Here is a 23,250-nt window from a genome sequence, read left to right on the forward strand (position 1 = left end):
GGAGTGCAGGCCACAGTTTGCTTTCACTTGGAGGGGTGTCCAGTACACCTGGAATCGACTGCCCCAGGGGTGGAAACACAGCCCCACTATTTGCCATGGACTGATCCAGACTGCACTAGAAAAAGGTGAAGCTCCAGAGCACCTGCAATATATTGATGACATCATCATATGGGGCAGCACGGCAGAAGAAGTTTTTGAGAAAGGGAAGAAAATAATCCAAATCCTTTTGAAGGCTGGCTTTGCCATAAAAGAAAGTAAGGTCAAGGGACCTGCGCAGGAAATCCAGTTCTTAGGAGTAAAATGGCAAGACGGGCGTCGTCAGATCCCTGCGGACGTGATCAACAAAATAGCAGCTATGTCCTCACCGACTAATAAAAAGGAAACACAGGCTTTCTTAGGTGTTGTGGGCTTTTGGAGAATGCATATTCCAAATTACAGTCAAATTGTAAGTCCTCTCTACCAAGTTACCCGGAAGAAGAACGATTTTAAATGGGGGCCTGAGCAACGACAAGCCTTTGAACAAATTAAGCGGGAGATTGTTCATGCAGTAGCTCTTGGGCCAGTCCGGACAGGACCAGATGTTAAAAATGTGCTCTACACTGCAGCTGGGGAGAATGGCCCTACCTGGAGCCTTTGGCAGAAAGCACCTGGAGAGACCCGAGGCCGACCCCTGGGGTTTTGGAGTCAGGGATATCGAGGATCCGAGGCTCGCTATACTCCAACTGAAAAAGAGATATTGGCAGCATATGAAGGAGTTCGAGCCGCTTCAGAAGTGGTTGGTACTGAAACACAGCTCTTCTTAGCACCCCAACTGCCAGTGCTGGGCTGGATGTTCAAAGGGAAAGTTTCCTCTACACATCACGCGACTGATGCCACGTGGAGTAAGTGGATTGCACTGATCACACAACGGGCTCGCATAGGAAACCCCAGTCGCCCAGGAATTTTAGAAGTGATCACGGACTGGCCAGAAGACAAAGACTTTGGAATGTTGCCAGAGGAGGAGGTGACACGGGCTGAAGAGGCCCCGCTGTATAATAAACTGCCAGAAAATGAGAGGCAATATGCCCTGTTCACTGATGGGTCCTGTCGCATCGTGGGAAAACATCGGAGGTGGAAGGCTGCTGTATGGAGTCCTACACGACTAGTTGCAGAAACTGCTGAAGGAGAAGGTGAATCGAGTCAGTTTGCGGAGGTGAAAGCCATCCAGCTAGCATTAGATATTGCTGAAAGAGAAAAGTGGCCAGTGCTCTATCTCTATACTGACTCATGGATGGTGGCAAATGCCCTATGGGGGTGGCTACAGCAATGGAAGAAGGGCAACTGGCAACGCAGAGGTAAACCCATTTGGGCTGCCGCACTGTGGCAAGATATCGCTGTTCGGATAGAGAAGCTAGTGGTAAAAGTACGTCATGTAGATGCTCATGTACCCAAGAGTCGGGCCACTGAAGAACATCAAAACAATCAGCAGGCAGATCAGGCCGCCAAGATTGAAGTGTCTCAGGTGGACCTGGACTGGCAACGTAGGGGTGAGCTATTTATGGCTCGGTGGGCCCACGATACCTCAGGCCATCAGGGGAGAGATGCAACATATAGATGGGCTCGAGATCGAGGGGTGGACTTGACCATGGACACTATCGCACAGGTCATCCACGAATGTGAAACATGTGCTGCAATTAAGCAAGCCAAGCGGCAAAACCCCCTGTCGCATGGGGGGCGATGGCTGAAATATAAACAGTGGGAGGCCTGGCAGATTGACTATATCACACTCCCACGAACACGCCAAGGCAAGTGCCATGTGCTTACAATGGTGGAAGCAACCACTGGATGGCTGGAAACATACCCTGTGTCCCATGCCACTGCCCAGAACACTATTCTGGGCCTTGAAGAGAAAATTTTATGGCAACACGGCACCCCAGAAAGAATTGAGTCGGACAACGGGACTCACTTCCGAAACAACCTCGTAGATACCTGGGCCAAAGAACATGGCATTGAGTGGGTATATCACATCCCTTATCACGCACCGGCCTCCGGAAAAATCGAACGATACAACGGACTGCTGAAAACTACATTGAGAGCGATGGGGGGTGAGACTTTCAAACATTGGGATACCTAACTGCTAAATACCCTGCCAATGCATGTCATTGTATCTATAGTGTCTATATGCCATATCAAGGGTATTACTGTAAGAATTACCCAAATGACTGCGGGATGGACTTTGAAACTAAGCCAAGTACAACAGCGACAGAACTTGAACTGACACCCAGCAATTTCCTCAAGATCAACATCCTCGACCTGCAGAACAAGGGCGTGAGTTGCACCAGATGTACTAGCCACAAGTTCCAGAGGCAGCATACAACAACCCACCATCTCACACCATCTCTCTTATCCTGAAGAACTGTTACAACAGATGGAGCCCCAAAGTCATGGACTAAATAAAATCAATGGACACATTAGAGGAATAGCCCATACGCTAAAGGAATACCATTCGCGTGTGTGTGTGTGTGCGGGGGGACGATGGGGACGGACGCAAGTCCATATACTTATATATATAAGACAAGGAAGTGGTAGTGGTCGATTGGAAAATGTAAGATCTGGGCATGATGTAGATGGTATAGAATAAGGGGTGGATAATGTCCTGGGTTCAGCTGGGATAGAGTTAATTTTTACAGGAACCTGGGAGGTGGGGGGCATAGCCGGGGCAGCTGACCTGAACTGGCCAAGGAGCTATTCCATACCATGTGACATCATGCTCAGTATATAAAGGGGGAGCGGGCCGGGGGGTGGGCTCTTCTTTTCGGTGGGGGAAGTGGCAGAGCATCGGGTCCCGGGTGGTGAGCAGTTGCACTGTGCATCACTCTTTTTGTATACTTTTTCATTAGTACCGTTGTTGTTGTTGCAATTTCTTTGTGTTGTTCCAGTAAACTGCCTTTATCTCAACCCTCGAGGTTCCAGGTTTGGTTTTTTTTTTTTCCTCTCCTCCGTCTTCCCCCCATCCCACCGGAGGGGGGGCGGGAGGAGTGAGCGAGCGGCCACGTGGTCCTTTGTTACCGGCTGGGCTGAAACCACGACACTAGTAGACATGTCACAGCACAGCATAGTATGGTTGATGGGATTAAATGTTTATCGTTCAGACATCTACTAGATTTTTCTATTCTTAGCCATAGCAATAAAGGAGTTTCATATAATAGCTTATTACAATGGCATCAGATGTTGGAAAGCAACACTGTGAAAGATGTCACTGTGACTTTGAGAGGTACAATGTATGTGTGTCATCAACAAAGATGAATTAATGGTAACAAACAATATTAGTGTGAGAAATTTATTGCCTTAACTGCCTTCAGATTATCTTCCATGTGGTTTCAAAACAGAAAATACATAAATGACTGTCATGTTCTGCCCCTCAACCCCCAAACCCACTCTTCTTCCTTTCTGCCTCCTCCTGTTAGTCAAAATCAGGCAGAGGGTGGGTACCCAAAGGCTGTAAATCAGGAAAAGCTATAGTCTAAGCTCTGTGGCATATGCAGTATTTATAGTTATTGCCTATACTCTATTAGTACTTCACACCTCTAAAGCATCAGATATACAGTAGCATTAAGATAACAAAAATAGGAATAGTAGAGTAATAAAAACAATTAAAAAAAAAAACCTTCAGAGTTTTTTCTGAGAATAATCAACTGATTATAGATATTGATCGTACAACTACTACTGTATGAGCCTAACTCTTCATCCACTTTTCTAGATAAATAAGGCTATAGATGTATGAATATATGCACAGGTATGTATGAAAAAAATGCATATGCACACACATGAGAGCTTTCTTTGATCCAGTTCCCCAAGTCTCTCAGCTAACTGGCAAATACATATCAAGGTTCTAACAAAGTAGCTAAACCAAGCAAAGACAATGTGTTATATTTACCAGCAGTTTCTACTCTTCCAGTTCTGCCTCGCACAAATCACAGTGTTTGGCAATGTTCTTGCCCAGTGTGAACCACTGTAAATCCTGCAGTTCTGTATTAAAGTCACACAGTAAGTGCTAGTGTATTACACGCTAAATCAGAGTTTTACCAAAGAAGTCATGTCTGTGGTGAAAACACTCTTCTGATCAGCTAGCTGGGTGGAGAGATTTGTCTTTACTTATACAGCTGACAGCCTACTAACACATCCCTATAACTAAAATATTGTAAAAACCTTATGCTTATAGTCTTTGCTCACAGTTTGCCCACCTGCAATCTTCAATTCCAAGTCTAAACCAGAATCCTTTGTATGAGAAGTAAAAACTGGTAGAGATGTGCATTAATGAAGGCCTGTGAAATTCAGAATCACTGCCATGTTATATTTTCTTCTTTTTTTAATAAGTATTTTAAGGCACCTCAGTGTATTCTGAACTTCTGTCTCAAGGAACTTTAAATTTAATTTCAAACACAAAATAATAGGTAAGGTAGCAAAACAATAGACAGGTCTGTGGCAAAGCACATAAGTCTGTGCCAGCAAATGAAAAAGTTGATTTTTATAGAACAGAGACTGGATTATGGATTTAAAAGAACTTTTCCAAATGTCTATTACATGAAAAAAGAAACTATAGAACAGTGGTCTCTCTTAGTAGAAAACATAGTATCCTGTTTTCATTGCCGTTTTAAATCTAGAGAAAGCAGCTAGTACGTTCCATCCTGGGGTGGCCTTTACTCAAGATTTGCTGCAACTATCCGACAACATAAGAAACTTAACTTGGGGTGCTGGGTTTTTTTTCATTCATACCTAGAGGCAAAAGAGATTGTAACAGCTGTCTTTCATATTTCACTATTGTACATCTGTGCTTCAATTACTGTTTTGTCTAAGTTTCCCTTTAGCAGGATTTAGATTACCAAACAGACTTATGGCTTCACTAAGGAAAAAAATCAAGACATCTACAGAAGTCTGTATATACACTTAGCCTGGTGTGCTTCCACTAAACAGCACAACTAAATTCAGTCTGGGACGTCAGATTTACAATTTATGCAGGTGGGAAGGAACGTCTATGTTAAGGGAAAAAACTGCTGAGAGGGAGGAGAAATCAACAAATGAAACAGGGTATCTTAGATGAATAAATTCTAAGCTCTGCACATTTTTGTATCCTCCTTCCTGGTCCTTGCTACTGCTCTTTTGGGCAATCATTTTATGGAGCGTATTTGGTGCAAGTCTCCCTTTGGCACTGATAGGTGTCAGGAAAGCGGCTATCCCACAATATAACCAGCAAGGATCAATATGGTATTTCAGCTTGGTGACAAACTGTTTTACTGTGGATGGAGTTGCTAAAACATACCCAATAAACTTAGCTGAAAGGCTGTCAGGGCTGACAGTCACTAGATTCAGAAAAGCCTTGGACTCTGTGAGAATCTTTTTGCTTGACAAGTGCACTAATTCATGATTAAAGGAAATGAGGAGGCCCGGCGCATAAAGCAGAGTGGGAGGAAACTGCTGGCATGATTAACAGCTGGTAAAAATTTTAACCTGAAGTAGTTGCACTGTTCTCCATGTCCTTGGCCTCTTTCTATTCATGCTATACTCTTCTTTTGATGAAAGAAAGAGGCTAACTAATCCCCCAGCTAGCCTGAGATCTGTAGGAATTAATTTTGTGTACTCTGATCAAGAGAAAGCACTCTCTCATGGTGCAGGGAAACAGCAAACAAGTATCCCTCACTACAATGTCAGGTCAGAGATTTATGATCCATAGCTGTAGGACAGTTTAAATTCTCTATAGGATACAAGCTCAGAAGTGGCAAAGCTATGCCTCATCTGATAGATTCAAGAGTGAAACTCAAAAATAAACCTGTGTTTCTGACTAGCAGACTGGTCTCTGCGGTCAGGTAGGGGATCTTGTATGACTGTACTCTGGCTGCAGATGGAAAGTTACAAGCTCACATTTTATTGATGTAAATTTTATTTTCCAAAACATAGTTTTAATTTTAAACCCCCACCCCTGAAATGCCCTGTTTGATGAATCTGGGTACATACCTCTGCATTCAAATGGTTTCTCAGCCTGTCACATGCTACTGGCAGGACAGTGATTTGGCTAGGGAGATTATTCGTTCTCCTGTGATTATTAATCAGCTAATAACCACCTCAAAACTTCCTATAAGCCTCAGCAAACCATGAAGTTGACTTCACTTCTCAAGTGGGACTTCTGAATAAACATGACTGTGCCCTCCTCATGGCTTGCCCAGGAAGTTAGGACAATACCGGAGAATGACATACAGAAATAGGAGGCTGTGCAGAGGATAGTCCAATTGAAGCATAACACTCAAAATCCAAAGCTATATTCAAATACTATGGCTGACGCCAAGGTATACTTTTCTACTCTAAAGGTGGAAAGCATTTTAAAGGTGGAAGGCTTTTCATGCAAAGCATGGCAAGTGAAAAACCCTGCAGGACTGAGGAGAACAGGAGTTTCTACTCCACAGTGGAGAGAAGCTGGAAAGAACATATGAAAAGTTAGAGGGGGGGAAAGTGAGGAAGAATAGGAGGAAAAAAAGAGATGTGGAGAACTAGAATAAATAAAAAGGGCAGCACCCATCCTTAAGAAAGAGATGGAAGAGGCATTAAAAAGGAAAACAGCCAATAGAATTTCCCTGAAAAAAACCAAGTTATTTTCTGGTTCTTTCAAAAAGTGGAACCTCAAAAAGCAAAGTTGCTCAGAATCCCAGATTTTGTATCTCAGCCAAAACAAAGAGAAAACTGAGAAGCTGTAGCTTTTGCTTTTTAGCAAATACAGGAAGCCAAAAATCCCAAAGCAGCTTAGTTTTGGAGAAACTGAAGTGAGACAAAATGTGCATGCAAATATGCTTTCTATTAAATTAGTTTGAAGGAAATCACGCACACAAATGGGGCAAAAAGGACAGCCAAGGACTTGGGAGTAGAGCTAGAAGTGGAGAAATAGTAGTCATAATCATATAGTTCAAAAAATTATTCACTGTTATTTCCCTCCAAAGCATTGTTTTTCCTGACTATGAAAGGCCCAAAGCATATCAAATGTATCACAAACTACAGTTAATTAATTTAGCACCCCTGCTAGAGAAACCAGTCCATTTTGATCTGTGTCAGGTGGCCTCTACAGTAGCATCCTCAGTCTTGGCACTCTACCTGATTATTCCCTAGCCTCTTGGAAATGTAAAACGTGCTACTCTGGGTCGAATCTGTCTATCTTATCTGTGTGTGAATAAGTAAAGCATCAGAGGCAACAAACGAACGAAGAATGAAGCTGTGTTTGATAAAGTCATATCTGGGCAGTATTTCATCTTTAGAATCTCTTGCAAAATGCATTCAGCTAAGAATGAAAATGTGTACTGAGCTGCTGCAGTTGCACTGTTTGGCAAATTTGCAGATCTTAGCTGCCATATTTGTTCTTCTTCCCATATACATAAATACTATTGGATAAGAGACAGAAGAGAGATCCTACAGTAAAATCTCCATTATCAAAGGTAATGGGGAAACTTGTGAGATGAGAAGCCTATACAAGTACTACTGGGTGCACCTGAAAGCACAATATAATATACCCACTATCTGTGTCCAGTGCAGGTCTGAGTTCAGTCAAGCTTATTATCTGGCCGTATCAGAGCTAGGTTGGCTCTTGCAGTCACACTAGCGTTCCCCAGTCTTCCAGAGAGAGGATTCATTAATCCAGCACAGTGCTAGCCCAGATCTAGGTCTGCAGCTACATCATGGCTTGAACGAACAAGCCCTGGAACCAGGAGCATGGAGCTGCAGGTGCGGAGGCAGTGGTTCTGCATGGCATTAGCTCAGATTTAGCTTCTGCAGAGCTGCTGTGCACAGCTGTACTCCGTCTTACTTCTTGTGGCTCTGGAAATTGTGCCTGTGCACTATTCCTGACAGTCCACCTGGTCCTGCCAGTGTGGCACCAGCAGTGAGACACTTTGAATCTGACAACGTTTATAGTTGGGGCTCTATGTAGCACAGAACAGCTCTGTGATTTCCAAGCCTCTAAGTGGTATGTCCACATTCTCCATCACTGCATCTAAGCTATAATATAAAGTGTATCAGAGCCAACTACCTCTGCAGCCATACTAGAGATAAACAACAATTTGAATAATCCAATCCAGGAAAATAGAGAGGTGATTGTAATAGTAATGTCCATGGCATTAATTTCTGCAAATTACAGCTCTGCAAGACTAGGATGACTATAAAATGGAGGTGCCAGAGAAGAAGGTGGATTGCAAAAGTGTCTTGAGCTGAGCATGGGAAAGTGCTTGTCCTCTACACTGTCATGGTAAATCAGATACATGACTATCAGTATTTTCAGTGGAAAAATAGGATGAACTTCTTAGATCAACTGAAATGTATAAGCTGAAGGAGAGGCAGCTAAATGAAAAACCCTTGAAGGGAATCCCGGGTACTCAAATATTTAGAGAGAACCAAAGCAGGTTTCAATTGCCTCCCGGATACATTCACCTTCCTGGGAGAACACAGAAAAATGTGGGGGACAGCGGTAATCTGAAACATTCCCCTTCTTGTCTGATGAAGGAGGAAGGAAAATTCCATTAAAATGATTATTTAACCAACCACTAAAGGCTTTGAGAGCGAGCTGTATTTTCACTACAACAGAACTAACGGACTATCCTGATTCTCTAATTGGTAAAGGAAAACTGAACACCAACATCCCTCCCCCCAGAATTAATTTTTTCATCCTTTTGATACATCCTAGAGAAAGGACCCAAAGAAGATTTTAGTGGGTGATGAGGTAAAACAAGTAGCTCTCAGACAAAGCAAACAATCTGAAATATTATGGATTACAAGTTCTACATGTTCTTGGAAAAACACAGAAGTTGAAGTTAGAAGTGTGGGGGGGGGTTCCCAAATAAAGGACTAGGAATGAATAATCTCCAGTTTCACAGAGCCTGAATGTAGAGTACAATTTTCTTTCCTCCTTTGGACTCAGGATGAGCTAGTGCAAAAGACTTTTAGGTGTCCAACTTCAGGCACTTCAGTCCAACATTACAGTTGTAGGAAACAAAAGCCAAGCCAGCCTCCTTTTCCAATGTCTGTCCAATCCTGGGAACACAAAAAGCCACTGGAAGACTTCGTTTTACCTTTCAAACAATATTCAGAATTATAATGCCCAGAGTGATGCAACAGGAACCGGACACAACAGGTGTAGGGCCTCATCTAGAAGGCACCAAGGATAGATGCCTAACTCACAGAAATAGCTTGGGTTCAGCACTGAGAACTGCAGTCATAAATTCACTAAAATGTTGTGGTTGTGATGGTGCCTCTAATTTTTAAAAAAAATAAAATTACAGCACTTGTCTAGAAACCTGGATAGCTGAGCTCTAGCTTCTCCATCTAAAGGACCCTCACAGTTATCTTCCAGGAGGGTGCCAGAAGATGACATAAAAAAAGCTGTAGGAAGAAGGCACCCTTCTCTGGCCTGTTAAAGCTTGGCTGCTTTACAGCTAATAACTGCTTTACAACAGCTAACAATGTAAGGTGTATGCAGCAATTAAGCAAGAGGGACACAGTGTTTTTAATAAAAGTGATTAGTGTATGCCCTGGGAATGATGGGGTTTCATGCCCTAGGATTTTATACCTTCCTCTTATTTATCTGGTGGTGGCAACTGCCAATGTGTGACCAACACCATTAAGCTAAGCAGGCATACTGTTCTGGAGTTCAGTGAGAGTGGGGGCTGAGCCTTCATGAACCAGTCTGCTCTGATGCAGCAATTCCATGTTTCTAAGATGTCTTCCTGAAGCAATACTCCATGAGTCATAGCCTTTCACTCTGTCTCAGTTTCCTCATATTTAAAAATTATAATAATAGCTCCAGCCTATCTCACTGGGGTTTCTGAGGCTGAATTAGCAATTACAAACTGTTATAAGATCTCTGGAGAGCTGGCATAACATAGTATTCTAATCAGTTTTTTGCTGTCTTAAATACTGGATTTGGGTAACTCAGGGTGTGTGTATGTTCTGTTGCCCTGCTTCAGAGAGACAAAAGGGAGAAGAGCAAGTCAGATACAGATTCAGAAATTCTTCTTTATTGCTATATAATGAAGGGTAAAGGCACATTGATTCTATTGACATATTCTTCTGGTTCCCACATGCTAACACAGTTGTGGGTTAGAGACTAGGATTTTGATTGATACCTCTCTGCCAGTACTTCCCTTCCATGAAGAATCAATTGTTTTACTTGATGTGAAGCAATAAACAATATGAGTCCAGCATTTCACCTTTGTGGATAAGGATTTAGAATGAATTTTAATACAAAAGTCCTGGTTAAAAGTCCCGGTTAAAAGTCCCCAACTTCAGTGAATACCCATTTACTCTGTTATGTTTGTGATGACAAAAAGATGATTCAGGAGCTGGAAGAAAAGTATGAGTCTTCCTTGGAGGGTGCAAAAGCCAAGTGTGCTCTGAGGGCTGACAGGATTGGACCAGAGATACCAGTGGCAAGATTCCTACTGATCAGTATCTACTTCATCTTGCTGCCAAGACTGCTGGAGGCTTCAGGTTTTCTGCAGAGGTCAGATGAAGAAATTACTTTCTTTTTCTGGGTGAGGGTGTTGGGGGAGTCACTAATCATCCCTCCTGGGTAGCCAGCTGCCTTCACAGCAAGGTCCTGTGCACTGGGATCATAGCCAGGTATGGTCAGCATGAAACAGGTTTCAAATCACCAAGGTTATGAAGTACAGTAAGCAATAGACTAATAATGTTTCTTTAATTAGAAAAGCACCATGTCCTACCAAGTCCCATAGCAGTTCTCTCTCCAGCCTGCCTGAAAGCTTCAGCTCCTTGTAAAAGGTCTGGAAGAGTAAATCTTGTCTTGGCCACCATCTAATGTGACAGTGACACTAATATAGATGTACACTAGGCTGTCCATCTGCAGCTTCTCAGATTTATACATATTCTCCTTTTTCCTGTATCCTTCTCAAGCCCTTTCCTCAGAGTGAAACCAAGTCATATTCCACTCTCCTTAAGCACAGAGCCCTCATTGTTGGCCAGCTTATGGCCAGCAGTGAGGGCATTCTTACAGGTCAGTCCCTGATACTGACATTACTGTGTTTTACAGCAAATACTTCACATTCCCAAGTCACACTGGGTTTTAATGAGCCATATTTAAGCAACTCGCCAGCATCAAAATCCCTGTTATTATTTCAGCTGTGCCTCTGAGATAAGGCAGGTGGTAAAAAGATCCAGCTGGACAGCAGATTTGCCTGCAAAAACACGTGCTTGTTCTTTTAGAAATTTTAGAGAGTGCTTGCTTGACTTGCCCTTTAGAAAAGCTTTGTTCTGTTAGAGCTTCCCTATTTCCTGCCCACAGCTTCATGTCATCTACTGGAAGCAGCTGACAAAAGTATCACAGTCGCTTTTTCCAGAAAGAAAATGCTCGATGTTCTGCTTGTCCTTTACGTTAATCTGCAGCATGTACCCTTAGAAGTGTTTTTTGTGGGTACTGAGGAGTACAGGGAGTGTGTGCCCAGCCTGCCACTGTTGATCTACCCAAGCTATCTGCAACAAATTATTTACCCACCGAGTTCGAACATTGTTTCTGAACAGATAACAATTTCTATAAGTGGATCTTACACCCAGAGCCACTCACTGAGTATTTTGTGTGAAGAAATTTTAGTAGAGGGACTGTACTCATAGCCATCACCGTTGGGTGCTGTAATGTTTGCAATTTAAAAACAGATTGATATGGGCTTGTTCCATGAGGTCATATAGCTGTTGGAAAATAGCTAGTTTGTAATATGATCAGCTTTCACAAACTAATCATTAGCAAATAGTATAAGCATGATTTAACTTTTCATCCCAAGTGCAGAATGCTCTTTGCTCCTCAGATGTGTAAGTTAGGTCAAACCAGCCACATTCCCTGTCAGCTGCCATCTGTCAGACGGTTTTGTAATGTGGAATTTTGAAAGCAATCATTTTTCTACACTTTTCTTTTAAAAAGGCCATTCTGTAGTGAGTGATGAAAGACACTGATCTAATTCTTTATTAGTAGACCTTGCATGGTAGAAAGACCTTTCTGAGTGGTTACACCCCAATACCCCTCAGCAGAGATTAAGACGCTCCTCTTCTGCCAGCTTCTTCGCTAATGCTGTTACCAACATGGTGGGAGGCTCGAGGTGGTGGCGTTTCCAAAGCTGCTTTTCCTAGCATGACAGCAATGGCTTAAAAAATACACTTTACTGTTATGCTTGTAATGCTCTTTCTTGTTGGGAAAGGTGTTGAAAGCAGCAGGAGATTTTGTCTTCTGATTCAGACTCTAACTAGAGCAAATTCTTGGCAAAGAAAGGCTTCCAACATTGATATTTGGATGGAGATTTCTGAAAGATGGGCCTGTTTGTCAAGAGACAGTCTCCCATTTTTCTGCTGTTGTGAAGTATTTTGAATGGTTTTGGTGCATTTCAAACATTTTATTTTCTTGTTCTCTATTTAGCATTGTTGCATTCATAACCCTCTGCATAGTATTAATCATTATTATCAGATTCAACAATACTGCACTATGTAGCCAGAAAAGGTTGGGAGGTGTTCCTCTTATATGGAGCTTAACCCCAGAAAGCAGGATGACTAAAGCACAGCAAAGCTTGCTATTCACCCAATAACTGCAGTGCGAAACTGTAATCCCAGAAATCCTCATAGAATAATAGTATCAATTCCAGATGGTTCAAGAATAAATTCATAAGGGTATCACAGTAAGGATTTAGGCTGCTTTAGGGGATAGTTTATTGGGTTTCACCTGTGCATTTTACTATAGAAGTCTTGACTCATGAGGCCTTTCTTCTCCCTCACCCTGCTATTCAGCTGATCCTGCTGTGGTGGGATGAGTTGACATTAGGGGCTGGCTTATCACCTGGGGTTTCCACAGAGCTGGTAAACCCACACCCACTACAAACTATTCAGGAGCCAGCAGCCATCTGTTCCTCAGAAACATCTGTATTTGAAAAATGAATGAGTTTTAGATGAAAGAGATGATGTTACTTCTTCTAAGTAAATTATTTAAACTTGCAACCTGTTTCTATCTTTTCCATATGAAAAATTAATGTACCACAGGCCCTTTTGCATTTTCATGGTAAAACAAATCCTTTTATATGTTTTCCCCTCTTAAGGAACAGAGAAAAGGGCTTTCCACAACCAGTGTTAGAAATTTTAGCTATCAATCCTCAGCGCCGCCCGGCTCCTGCCCTAAAGGGGACAACTCTGTTAATGAGCAGCTAAGTATTAACATAATAGAGCAGGCCCATTAATCTCCAGAGCACCATGTGCTACTGAGAAAGAAAAGCTGAGTCAAAATTGCTGCTCTTAATATTTGTGAAGAACAAAATGAGGATTTTTTTCTTCCATGTGCCACAGGGATCTAGCACTTGGCCTTAGACTGATGCTTGATAAAAATCATGGTCAAAATGTTCAACCTGGGTGTGTAAGCTAGGCTTTTATTTTCAAATTGATGCACTACCTTGAACAAAACCACCCCAATTTTCAGCAGTGCTGAGCAAATACCCCTCCAATTAATTTCACCAGCAGTTAAGAAATCTCAACACCCCTGAAAATCAAATAGTGCTTAAATTTACAGTTCCTCTGTTTGAAAATACCTCCCCCATTTAAATGGAGAAATGCGAAGCCAAGGGCACACAGTGATCTGGGCAGTTAATAATGTTTTTGGCGATGTAACAAATCAATGAAATGCTTGGGAATAATGGCATCAGCTGGGATTTAAGAATTTCATGACAGTGTCACTTTCAAACAAATGGATGTTGGGATTTTTCCACATGTGCTTCTGTATGTATCAGTTGTGGCAGGTCACAGCTGTGTCCCTCCTTCCACCCCCATCTTCACTTTAAGTCTTCTTATGAACAAGCAAGCAGCCTGGGCATGTTACTTACTGCCTATTCTGTAAAGGTTTAGAAATCCTGCGTAGCATCTCCAACTTGCTGGACACACAGCGTTAGGGAAAGGTGAGTGTTGCCCTTCTCATTTTGTGGAAGAAGAGGGGACAATGATTTCCCTGAATTGGCTTCAGTCATTACTAAACAATGCCATAGATTTTTAGTGAACTGAAACAGCAGGCTGTCTGATCCCTCTAGGACAGTTACACAGAGCTCATCATTGCAAGTAGGAACTGATTCTCCTTTCCCTTGTGACCTGCAATTAGCATCTGTCTGACTACTTCCATGTAAAGCATTAATATTTCTAGCCCTGGAACTGCCTGTGCTTGCGTTTGGAGTCTTACTGCATCTGCCTTGAGCAGTGGTAGATTTCTCTTCCATGTCCTCTATGCTGGGTGGCTGTCTGGGAGCAAAGCTGTAGTGTTTGCTCTTCTACAAGACTGCTCTCTTGGGCATTCCCACATCTTTATGGGCCCATCTTTCAGGGCCTTCTGCTTCCTCTCGTTACTTATTTATTGCATTTAGCTGCTTATTTGGCTGACAGTGCACTTTCTGTCCTTGTACACCTTGTCCCCTCCGATGTACCTCATACATTTTAAAGATAATTTTATTAAAAAATAAAAGCAGGTGAGTTAAATAACAGCTTGTTCGGCCAAGACCTCAAAGGAAGATTTAGCTGAGCTACAGGATGAGCTTCACGCTGTTATGGAAGCTGAGGCAATATTTGGTTTTGCTTCTTTCACATAATTTGTTGCAGGGTATCCCAAGCAAACGCTGCCAAATTGCTGGGCAAGCAAAGAGTGAAGGGAAAGCAACGTACAAACTATTTAATGCTTTCCGATCTCCACACATCCAGCCAGATGACATATTAAGGTTGACATTGTAAGCTTAATGCAATCATGTATTTAAGGGTTTGCTATTTTGTTCTATGATCCTTAGTGAAATATAGCTGAAAGAACTGATTGGGACTTCTTGGACGCCGGATGAAATTTTACATAACAAACTGCTGTGGAAAGTCCTTTTCCCTCTGGAGACAGATGATCTACAATGGCCATCTATTTCTTTCCTTGGTATTAATAACATGAAGCATATAGCGAACATTGCTTTGTGAGAAACCCCTTGATATCATTGTTAAACATTGCCCTTTGCTATAGCTTTATCTCTAGCAACAAATCTGGTGTGTTTTGTACAGACAGAATAAACGATAAAAACCAACTTATTCTATTGAAGGTGGCCATTCAAATTTAAAATGAGATTACTTTTTACAAGAAACGCGGTTTATCTGTCCCAGGGAGAGGTATCTCACTCTGATCAGATATCACCGTGAAAGACATAACGCAGCAGGACCTCTGAGAAGACCTTCACAAGGCGACGGGCGGGCAGACTGAAAGGAATTCCCCGGAGAGGCCATCATCTCCCGACCTCCCGCAGTTTCACAGCAGAGCTGGGTCCCTGCCCCGAAACGCCCGGTGTCCCGCTGTCACCGCAGGGGTGCTACCCGGAGCAGCCCCGCTCCCGGGCAGCGCTGACCCTCCCTCAGGCCGTGCCCCGGCCCCGCCCGGAGCAGCGCTCCCTCTGCTGGGCTCCGAAGGAGGGGTCCGTCCCCTCTCCCGCAGCATTTCCAAAACCGTCTACCTCCCCCCCCGCCCCCGCCCCTGCCCACGGCTCCAGGACCCGCACCTCCTCCAGCGGCCGCAACCCGATCGTTTCCACCTCCCCCGGCAGACGCCCTAAGACCGCGGTCCCCTCAGAGGGGCTCCCCGGCCCCCGAAGGCCCCCGGCCCCGCCCCTCTTTCCCCCTCGGCCAACCAGAGGCCCGCGGCCGCTGCTCGGGGCAGCCCCAACGGCCGCGTAACGGTCGCCCCAAGGGCTCGACCCGCGCCCATGACGGGGCTGCGGGGGGTGGAGGGGCCGCCCACCGAGAGGGCTGCAGCGGCGGAGCCGGGGACGGCGGCGGCGATTTCAGCGGCCTCGCCGCTGGTGCGGCCCCGGCAGAGGGAGCCGGAGACCGCCGGCCCCGCGGCTGAGGTAAGGCGGGGCCGCCGGGCTGAGGAGGTGGCGCCGGGGCTGCTTTCTGCCTTGTTTTAGCTCTTGGTTAAACGAGCGGCTTTCTCTTTTTTTTTTTTTTTTTCTTTTAGCCTAAGCAGCTCCACCACGGCAGTAGCAGGCAGGCGTACCGCAACCGGTCGCTGTCGCTGCCGTGGCCTATGCCCGTTGCTTAACGCGCCATCCCTGTCAATGCTTTCCCCGCCGGGTAATCGCACCCATAGCCAAGGACTGCAGCGCGCTGGGGAGAAACAAGACCTACAAGTAGCGCGTAACACACTGTTAGAGTCACGCTGTAAATAAAGTTGCCTCCGAGGTGGTTCATCCCCAGCTCGCCCCTGGGCCTGGCCGCGCGGCTGGAGCGGCAGCTGTCGGGTGAGGAGCTGCTTAATATGCTGGAGGTGTCCTCCTCCTGCTTCTCGTTTCGTTTTGAGTAATCAGTCAGGCTGCTTTGGAGCTACAGTTTACAATCTGTAATTTGATTTGACAGTAATTCCATCGTCGTTATGTTTATTTACAAGAGATGCCCTGTGATTCGTTCAGTTTTTATCTGTTGTTTTCCTTGCTTTTCCAATCATGGTTTCATAATTTCCCATCTAATTCTTGGGGGCTGCCATGTGTCATGGCTCCTGAGGTGGTATTCACTTCTTTGTGCCATGATCCAGGGAAGAATATGGGTCTGTACAGGACCTGCTCACCCTCATGTAGGTAAAACTACTGTAGTCTTACCTGAAATCTCTTCTTTTATTCTAACATTACAAGTGTTTTCTGCTTTGCATCAATTTAGTATTGCACACACACACCAGTTTTTTTTTTTTTAAACCACTTGCTGTGCTTACCTTCAGATGCTTGTTAATTTTGAGGAAGTAAGTACAGCTCCATTACATCAGTTTCTAAGAGCTAGATACCAAACCCAATTCAGCACAATGAAGTATGGCACTTGAAATGCCAGAAGGCTTTATTTTTTAATCACCTGTCCCTGGCTTTGAATCTGAAACCTGTAACAAATCCCACTTGCACACCTCAGATGAGGTATAGGAAAAGCTAGGTATATTAAAATGAATTCCAGAACGGTGTTTTGAACACAGGACGGAGCTAACCAGTAGGAAATTCTGAGTGGAAGTGTTTATCATCCATTCTCTCTCCCTCAAGTTTGTTTTGGAAACACTTGGGATATTGCCTGGAGTTCTTTACAGAGCAGAGATGCCTACAAAGAGAAGAGAGCTTTTATTTTTTCCTTAAAGTATCCTCATTGTAGGAGAAGAGATGGAGGTGTCACCTTGGTATATAACACCTTGACAGAGAAACTGCAGAAAGTGATTGTTTTCTTTGCAACCTCACAACTTTCAAAGTTGCATCTCTGTACTCCCAGAATTACTCTAAGCCTGTAACTTACTGGGAGAGAGGCAGAGTACTTGTTCCCTGTGTTATTGAAGCTGTGTCATCATGCAGAAAATAATACATGGGAAAAGGAAATTCGGTTCCCACGTGATATACTTCAGTCACCTGGGAGTCCAGGGTTCTGATCCCTGCCTCAGGGAACACATAGTTATTTTACTAATTAATAATGGTCCTTGGAGTAATGCTCAAAACAGAACCTACCTTCTTTCAGGTGCATGTTTTAAGTCCTCAGGTGTTCTATAAAAGCAGACCATTGCTATCAATAGGCAACAGCTGAGTGAAAGCTGTTGATTAGTAATTGGGGATCTTGATATGTTAATTATGCCTAAGACCCAACTAGCTGGCTGTCTTTGTTTTCTTCATTAAAAAAAAATTAAAGAAATAATGATGTAATCCTCATTTTCAGGACTTTCTGTAAATACAAATATTTCTGCATGCATCTAAAGGGTAAGAAGGTTTTTTTTTCTTCAGTGACACAAATGGCTGCTTTATGAGTAAGCTATATTACAAAAAACCCCCCATATTTTAATGTCTAAATCATGCCAGTATGTGTAAGCTGAAACACAGTGAAAAAAACAGTGAAAATTTCAGGATGGAGATTTAAAGATAATGAAAAAAATATGTAAGCACACACATGTGCTAGGTATGCAGATAAAAGGTACAGAAAGAACTTCTAAAGTGGGATTTACATATATTAATCTTGTAATTGTATGCACAACAGGCAATTACACTAGAGTTAATAAAATAATAGTAATAATGATTTGTAGTAGGTAATTGAAATTTATGAAGCGGTTTTGGTGTCTAATAAAGCTGTGATGTCTTCAAGTAGAGCTAATGAGTATGATAGAAGTGACTAGCATGAATAAACTTAATGTTGCATTTGTCAAACAAAGATAGTAAAATATTTTTAAAAGGTGTCTGAATATTAGTATCATCATTATATAAATGGGAAACTGAGGTAGGAATGTAAGTCACATTTTGGTTTGCTTTGCTACTTAAGTCAGAAATGGGATACTGCAGTCTTTCATCTAAACACCCTTTTCTCCTACTCAGTAAAATCTTGGCTGTTATTTACAAATACTGTGTAAAGTGCTGGTGTGTTTCAGCATTACTTCAATGTCTGTGGCACTTTCCCCAAACCACTGTTCTGTTTAGCAATTCGAATTCTTTTCTCCACTTTAACTGTAACTTTGTTACGATTGAGTTCAGGTGTGTATCTGTTACTCTGAAGAAGGAAGCTGATTGCTTCTGGATTAGGGTGTCACTGCCTGTGCCTTTGAGGTCTGTGAAGAAAGGAAGGAGATCTCTGAATGTGAGAATGTTTTTGTTTGTGCATGGCTTACTTTTTAAAGTACTGTTTCTGTGCTTAGAGTTTACATTAAGGTTACTGACTTTGAGAATTTTAATTTTGTATTTTCTTTTTTTTTCTGTGCTATAGGATATATTTCCAAGGTGATAGCAAGTGCTTTTTCTCACCAGAAAATTCTGCGTAATTTGCAAATGAGGTAATTGCCATCCAGTTAGAATGGTCTTTGCTTTATGTGTTTTGTGGGGGTTTCACCTGGACACAGAATTAAGACCTTTGTGCTGGGAAGGGTTCACTTTTCCTTATGTTCCTGTTTTATTGTAATGTCAGTCTCCCAAAGAAAGTATGTTTACTATAGGATAGGATGAAACAGTATGGAATGGATTCTTTCAGCTCTCTCACTTATCACATTACTTTCTTTTGCTTCAGAAAAGTACTGGATTGTAATGGTATGGATTGTTGGTGAGGAGTGGTTTGGGGGGATGCAATTAGGAGTGACAGGGGAAAACTCCAGGAATAAGGTAGTAGAAGTGGCAAGCAAGTCAAATTGTTCTTGAGATGTGGTGTTAGTAGTGTGGAGCTCTATTGTCAGCAATGAGTAAGGACTGCAGGGGACACAGAGGTTGTAAGTCAAGGTTGACAGGTATTGGCAGAATTATGTATCAGTATTTTTGAGAGCTGGGAATTGGTTTATGGAATTAGGTTCTCTGTTTCCCTCCTCTCCCAATCCTTCCTTGCCACCAGCTGAGCTCCTAATGGAAAGGCTGAGGGGGAGGGGAATGGGAAGCAGCAGAAGGATATTTATTGCTGCTTGGTAGGAATGTAAATTAAGTAACTAATGATGTGCATTGAATAAATGGGTTTGGCTTTCTTGCCTTCTTACTGCAAATTGCTACAAACAGCCTGTCTCTGCCTTTTACTCACACACAAGCATGTGTAAATTTGACCTGTTCCTAGGAAAGTCACCAAACCGAGTCTTGTTTTTCAGCATCTTCCCCTTCTACAGGAACCAGAAGTTTCTTGAATCAGGTGTGATGTGGCAAATCTCCAATGACACTTGTCACGTTTAGGACTACAGTGCAATGTGGGAAAGATGGGTCTGGTTGCCAAAGGTCTGGGAAACATTCCTTTTTTTAAAAATAAAAAAATGGGATTTGAAAGCCTATGAGAGCAGATGGAATGGTGGTGTTCCTCCAACACTTTTTTTTTTTTTCTTGGTAAATTCTGAAATCTCAATGGGTGCAGGGCTGGCTGATGTTCATCTGTTTCAGATGGGCTCTTCACACAGGCAGTGACCTACAGTAAAGGTGCCAGAAAGCTTCACACATGCACCTTTTCCTTAAGCTGCATTTCTGGAGGGAGTTTGAGCTGTTATAAAGGCGTTGAAGTGGGAATGTTCCACATACTCCTTTAGCAGGAGGAAGTAAAAGGAGGGGTTCAGTAGTATTCATTACTAGGCGTGCTGTATTTGGCAAATGACAGAAAAAGGAGGGGTGATGGCCTTAGGTGAGGTTAACTCTGACCTAGCCACTGGTGCTGAGGAGCCAAGAGAATAATTGGACTGCCCCAAGTGATAAAAATGGGTGAAGCTAAAGGTCATGCCAATTGATCTTGGAATTTAACCTAGGACTTCGCCAATTTAACCTAGAAATGAGGAAGGAGTGGTTCAGTTCTTCCTAAAACTGGAGGAGCCATCAAAGTCCTTTTCCATACAGTAAGAAATATAGGTCACTCCTTTGTATTGTAAGTGGACGTAATGCTTGCTTCAGCTGCGTTAGGTTTAATATAAGGTGGTGTGACCCAGTCCCAGAGTGTAGTCTCATGACTGAGTTATCTCCCACAGCCCTTTTAGAGGGTCAGGCTCAGATAATTTTCTGATTGGTATCTGTCTCAGGTTTGCTTTTACCATATAGGATTATTTTTTTTTCTTGCTGAATAATCCACCCTGTTTCCACCTTAACTTCACCTGCCAAGCTCAAGTCTTCCTTGCTCATGCACATAGGAAATTGGGGCGCTATCTTAAGATTGGGAGCTGTCTGCTGAAAACTGCTTGGCTTCATTCAGTACAAAGACTTGCAAAATACAGTACAAAGCCTTGTCTGTGGCCTGCAATTTCTTTCTTCAGCAGGTAATAAAGAAGATGGGTGACTGCTTTAAGGGTGTGATGCAAAAACATTTTGCTTGTTTTTTTGTTGTTGTTGGTTTTAAATCCTTTCCTTTCTCTTCCTTGTTTTATCTTCTTTCCATGTTTGTTTTGCCCCTGTGCACAGGCTGACCCTGAGAATTAGGGATTGTGCACTAGGGCGGTAAATTCAGCTCCTTCCCAAGCCACTCATAATACTCACTGTCTCTGTGAGGATCACTCAGGAAGGTGTGAAGAGAAATACTGGTGAGAGGGCATGAAGAGAGGAAAGACTTGCAGTAACAATGATGTTTTTGCTTTGGCACAAACAGTTATGCTCTCTTCCTGCTTGTCTCATTTCTTCATAAACATCCTGATCCCTGAACTGTATATTCTCTGGACAGCATGTCACTTAATTATTTTTCACTGGATGGAAAAACTGTAATTCCACTAAATTAAAAATAGAGCTGCAAATGGGCTTGGTTTGATCTCTGTGGTGTCTGAGGCAGAGGAACAAGATTAATTCCCACAATTAGATGTTAATTGATGTCTGAGCATGTCTATTCCTAGGAACAGCAAGACGACATATAACATAACTAGCACCGTTAAAACAGCATCATCTACCCTCTGCGCTCAGCAAGCACAGAACTGGAGGAGGGGAGAACTTACTAGGGACCTGTATCTAAATAGAGCAGTGGTGGATGCTGTGAAAGGAGCAGAAACTTGTGATGGGGAAGAGGGAGTGTAGCCTCTTTGAATGGTTATGGTCTGGAGGTTAAATGCAGAGAGTATTACAGAAGAACTGTGGTTTTGTTTGTTAAACATACATCCATTTTATTTTAATTTCATTGCTGATCAAGTCTGCTTGAGATTCACATCATAAGCAATTACAAAGGTTTATTACAAATTGATGAAATATCTGATAAAGAAAAAAAAAACCACCCAACCCCAGAAATTTTCTTTGGCCTTTGGAAAACTACATACTAACAGTTTTGATTAAATGGAGTAAGAGGTCACTGAATCTGGTCTTCTACCTACTGTGTGTAACAGCTTCAGCAACATCCATTTCAATAATGGAATTCTGTTTCTGTGCTGCCTGTGCCTTATATATAAAGCACCATGCACTGTATAGATTTCATTTTGTTTCCATTTTACAGTACAGTAAAAAATCTTTTTCAACTAGAATAGATGCTAGCCTTGGATACTGAAGTGCTGAACAGAATAATAAATCCTGTGCATCACTAGCTTGACTTTCATCCAAGAGTCTCAAAGAGCTTTATAAACGTCAAGTAATCTTTCTAGCCTGCCCGTCACAACTGGAGAGTATTACTGCTGTTCTGCAGCTATTATTATTAATTTGTATCATTGCATCTAAGAACTCAAATCAGACTCAAGACTCTACTGTGTATATAATGAAAAGTTAAGCCCTGTCCCAAAGACCTTTGAACAATTATAGAAAAATAGGAGAGAGATACAAGAGGCCAGAGGAACACAGGATAACAGTAGAAGGGGGGGGGGAAAATTGCAGTTTTGGGAAGTGACCAGTGTTGGAACAGCACGGTCTGTCCAACCAACCATTGTCATGTATCTTGTGGGCAGTGCAGTGAAGATGAGACCTGAAGAATTTTTTTCAATGGCTTTTTGGATTCTACTGTGTGACTACCTCCATGTCTAAAGGGCAGCACAGGAAAGGTATGCCTGAGGCACACTTGGCTTGATGAGTGATTAAATTTGCCTCAATATTATGAGAGGAATTTGTAGAGTTGAGGTAACTGAACTGTGAAGGAGTAAAGACTGTTGCCTTATGTGTGGTAGTAATGCAAATGGAACCAGTGGGCTGAGGAAGAGGGAAACAGAGTGGCCAGCCCCTTGCCCTAACAGAGCTGTCAACGAACTGAATATTGATAGTGGGTGTTATGCCAGAGCTCGCTGTACCTGCACCCTGTGATGATCTCAGTTTTGTATTCCTGTTTCCAGACATCCTTAGTGAGGAATTTTCAGCAGAAAAAAGGGAATTACTAAGACTGTGCTACTGTATGTAGAATACTGTATACAGCCTGGTCACCTGTAGTCAAACCAATTAAACTCAGCAGGTATGAAGAGAGCTGTTCTGATGATTCACCAACTGCAAAAGCAATTTTAGGAAGTAATGTCTGGCATGTTTGGGCTGTGCAGTGATTCTTGGAAGTCTTCTGGCATGTCACTTGCATTCTTTGTATAGTCTAGTAAGTGGGGCACTGCTTTTGGGGAAAGGAAGAACTTGCTTCTGGTATTTCCTCCTAGCTCAGTGGCAGTTAACGCCTGGGACAGTTGGGAGAGTGATTAGCTCAGAGCACCCCTACACTGACAGGGTGGGGGCAAGGTGCATCTAAGCCATCCATGCTCTGCATTAGTTCTTTACTTGCTAAGCTGGTAAGTGGAACTTTTCTCATTTTACAGCTCCTCTACTGCAGAGCTAACTGGGGTTATACTTTCCAGATTGGTTCTCTCAAGGTGCAGAG

At 42.8% G+C, this 23,250-nt stretch overlaps 1 long non-coding RNA gene across 1 annotated transcript; it reads left to right on the top strand.

Annotated features, from left to right (window-relative positions):
* The first annotated feature begins 15,459 nt into the window (after positions 1-15,459).
* On the top strand, positions 15,460-19,135 carry LOC138688611 (uncharacterized). Its single transcript, XR_011327494.1, has 4 exons — positions 15,460-15,902; positions 17,728-17,768; positions 18,531-18,633; positions 18,760-19,135. It is a non-coding gene; the product is annotated as an uncharacterized lncRNA (long non-coding RNA).
* Positions 19,136-23,250: the final 4,115 nt, after the last annotated feature.

The sequence above is a fragment of the Haliaeetus albicilla genome, chromosome 13 (assembly GCF_947461875.1).
Source record: "Haliaeetus albicilla chromosome 13, bHalAlb1.1, whole genome shotgun sequence".
In the NCBI taxonomy this organism is placed as follows: Eukaryota; Metazoa; Chordata; class Aves; order Accipitriformes; family Accipitridae; genus Haliaeetus; species Haliaeetus albicilla.